The sequence below is a fragment of the Mastomys coucha genome, unplaced genomic scaffold (genome assembly GCF_008632895.1).
Source record: "Mastomys coucha isolate ucsf_1 unplaced genomic scaffold, UCSF_Mcou_1 pScaffold5, whole genome shotgun sequence".
Lineage (NCBI taxonomy): Eukaryota > Metazoa > Chordata > Mammalia > Rodentia > Muridae > Mastomys > Mastomys coucha.
In genome coordinates, this window is record NW_022196911.1 from 60,126,965 (window position 1) to 60,130,734 (window position 3,770).

The following is a 3,770-nucleotide window of genomic DNA, read 5'->3' on the forward strand; positions in this document are numbered from 1 at the left end:
TCTCTCTCTCTCTCTCTCTCTCTCTCTCTCCTCCCTCTCCTCCCTTGTATTGCTCTCTGTGCTGTTCTCATGTGAGTTGGGCATATGCTATCTCTAACTGATACTTTCAAATCTTTCTCTGATTCATCACTGTCTTCCTTCAATTAACATAACTACTTCTTACCTGGCAGTGGTGGTGCACACCTTTAATCCCAGCACTTGGGAAGCAGAGGCAGTTGGATTTCTGAGTTCGAGGCCAGCCTGGTCTACAGAGTGAGTTCCAGGACAGCCGGGACAAATAAACCCTGTCTTGAACCCCCCTCAAAACAAACAAACAAACCAAAACACTCCCAGGAATGTCATTTATCAGCCTGTGCTGGTAGGCAGTGCCTGACAGATGATGGTTTGTGGATCCACCATAGGCTGCAATCACTATCCTCCACAATCAAGTCAATTGCTGCTTACAAAAGAGTATTCTAGAGCGAGGCACTGCCTGAGAAACTAATGTTTTATCCATATGGAAGAGCTTAGAGCAGGGCACAGGCTGATCACACAGGCCTGTTGTGGCCTTGTTTGAACAGGTGTGTCACTGTAGGCATGGGCTTTACTACTCTAGTCCTAGCTGCCTGGAAGTGACTATTTTCCTAGCAACCTACGGATGAAGATGTAGAACTCTCAGCTCTTCCTGTACCATGCCTGCCTGGACACTGCCATGCTCTCACTTTAATGATAAGGGACTGAACCTCTGAACCTGTAAGCCAGCCCCAATTAAATGTCCTTATAAAAGTTGCCTTGGTTATGGTGTCTGTTCACAGCAGTAAAACCCTAACTAAGACAGCCTGTAAAAGTAGATGTTGACTGCTGACTCAAGTAAGTATTGGTGATTAAAAGTCATCATCTTCTTGACAGAATACTTTCCATCTTTTAATGTCTCCAAGAAATTAGCAGTTCAGTGTGAGAATCTGCCTCACCAAAACTTAGTGGGATCCTAAGCCTCCAGGCCCTATCCTGGAAAACCCCAGTTCAGCAAAGAGTCCTCCTGCATCAGTTCAGCCAGGCCCACCCTGCTGTCAGGCCAACCGTCCACTAGACTCCTCTCCCCAATCCCCTTACACTTGGCCCTTGTGATATCTGGTCACCCTGACACATCTTCAGCAATATTTTCTTTGGTTCTGTTGGCCAGTTTCTCCTTTATTGTTATGAGTTTCTCTTGGCCATTTTCCACTGACTCCCAGGTCCTGCCCCTTGACTATAGAGGGTCTCTCTGCAGTGGTCCCTATGGCCTCTCCCCAGACTTAACGAAATTCTTCTTCATCGTGTGTTGAAGTGTAGTATTGGAATTTTTTCTTTAAAAGTATCCTAATAAAAGCAGGTCTCCAGAGCCATGTGACAACGAGGAGAGTCCCATTTCTGAGAGGCGAACTTGAAGATTGAGAACTCCTTTACCCTTAAGTCTCTGCTTGTAAAAATCAAGATGAAGATAGCACTTATCCCCAGGGAGAAGGAACAAATGAACCCCCACAGGTGCCACACTTAAAATCTCAGCATCAAATCTGCACATGCAGATAGACGCAAGTCTGAGCAAGAAGGATGCCAGAGAGCACTCGGCCCCCATGTATAGTAGCTGGGTAACCAAATTTTCAGAGAACTACTGGAAACCAGGTCAATTTCAAGCTGGGTTTCCATTCACACCTAGCTGAGGTTCTCCTGAACGTAAGAATCATTTCCAGAGTGGGAGGGGAGATTATTCTCTGGGTTCCTTAAAGGCTGTCCTGAAAGAACTGCTTTTGACAACTGATTTCAAATGTCCTGGAGAACAGGACACACATGCATCTCTTCCCCAGAGCTGCCTTGAGGAGCAAGATTGGGAGCCAAAAAAAAAGAAAGCTGTGGGTTGCTGAATGTCACAAATTTACCAGGGTCTGGACCTATGTGCAAGTCAAGTCTGGTGTCAGTGTCCCAACAGTGCCACGGGGCTGTCAAGAAGGGTTCTGGCTTCCTACTGACCTTTTTACAAGCACACTTCTGAAGTGCACTAATAGAGTACCCATGTCCCTACCAGCACAACATGCTGACCCCAGGAGCGAGTCCAGCAGCAGCCATCGTTGCAGTGTCTCCGATAGGGTTACTATTGATGTGATGAAACACCATGCCCAGAAGTAAGTTTAGGAGAAACGGGTTTATTTGGTTTCTACTTTCACATCATAGTTCATCATCAAAGGAAGTCAAGACAGGAACTTAATCATGGCAAGAACCTGGGGGCAAGGGCTGATACAGAGACCATGGAGGAGTACTGCTTACTGGCTTCCTTCCTCTGTCTTGCTCAGCCTACTTTCCTATGAAAACAAGGATCACCAGTCCAGGTAGTCCAGGGGTGATCCCACCCACAATGGGACTTTCTCAGACCTAGGGACTGAGGGACCTTCTCATGTCTTAGATTGACATGATGAGTCTCACCGTAAATGTGAGTATCACCATGGGCTGCAATAGATTGGACAAAGACCGGAAGGCAGGTTGAGTGGCCACATTCATCTCTGCCTCCATCACTGTAATGCAGTGATACTAATTCTCTCACCTACCACTCCTTTAACACCATAACATACTGTACCCTTGAACTGTGAGCCAAATAAATCCTTTTTTCCTTACATTGTTTTTTTTTGTTTGTTTGTTTGTTTGTTTGGTTTGGTTTGGTTTTTTTGGTTTTTTTTTTTTTTTTTTTTTTTTTTTTTTTTTTTTTTTTTTTTTTTTTTGGTTTTTCGAGACAGGGTTTCTCTGTATAGTGCTGGCTGTCCTGGAACTCCCTCTGTATACCAGGCTGGCCTCAAACTCAGAGATGTGTCTGCCTCTGCCTCCCAAGTGCTGGGATTAAAGGCGCGTGCCACCACTGCCTGGCTCCTTACAGTGTTTTGTCAGGCATTTTATCACAGCATCAGAAGAACAAATACCTAAAGCAGGCCCTCCAGTTCAGGGTACATATACAGAGAGAAAAAGGTAGCATTGGAGCCTCTGGTCTACCCTATGCACAGAACACACCAGTTGCTACTTTCTGACCACAAAAGTCATTCCTTTTAACACTAAGCAAAGTCAATATTCCTCTCATGTCAGTAGGAGATCTCAATGCTATTACTTTTAAGAAGAGCTGTTAATAAAGCAAGCAAACATATAACTATTTCTTAGCAAATTCATTGACAAGAATGTGAGCACCAGAGGCACCAGCATCTGTTTGCTTTGACTGTTCTTATTCTGCACGGGGTTCACGTGAGAGACACAGGCTCATCCCATGGTACAAAGTGCAGCACGGCTGGTTTTCACCTCTGTCGTAACTGAACTGTCATACACAGAGATGGTCTAGTCACACAGACTGGTAATCAGGGCTAAGAGGTTCTAGAAAATAGAGGAAACCCAACTGGGACTTGCTCTTACTGGTTCTTCTTTCCATACAACACCAGCACCTCCTAAACATGCATGGGGAGTAGCAATGTGAAGGTGGCAAAAGCATCAACAGCACAGTGATTTTGTTTTGCTTCTCCTTTGAGACAAGGTCTCTTTTTGTAACTTATTCTAGCTCTGCACTTATAGTCCTCACGTCTCGGTCTTTCTGGTGGTCCAGCCTGTTCAGCTTCAAAATGGCTTCATCTGAGAAATGTCTGAGGGACTACTTGTAAGAAGCTAATATGTACTGGTAATCAGTGTCTCACCTGCTGATCAGTGAAAAAGTTCTGCTGGAACATATATGCATATATACAAACATACATATACATTATGTATTAATGTATAATATATTATATATA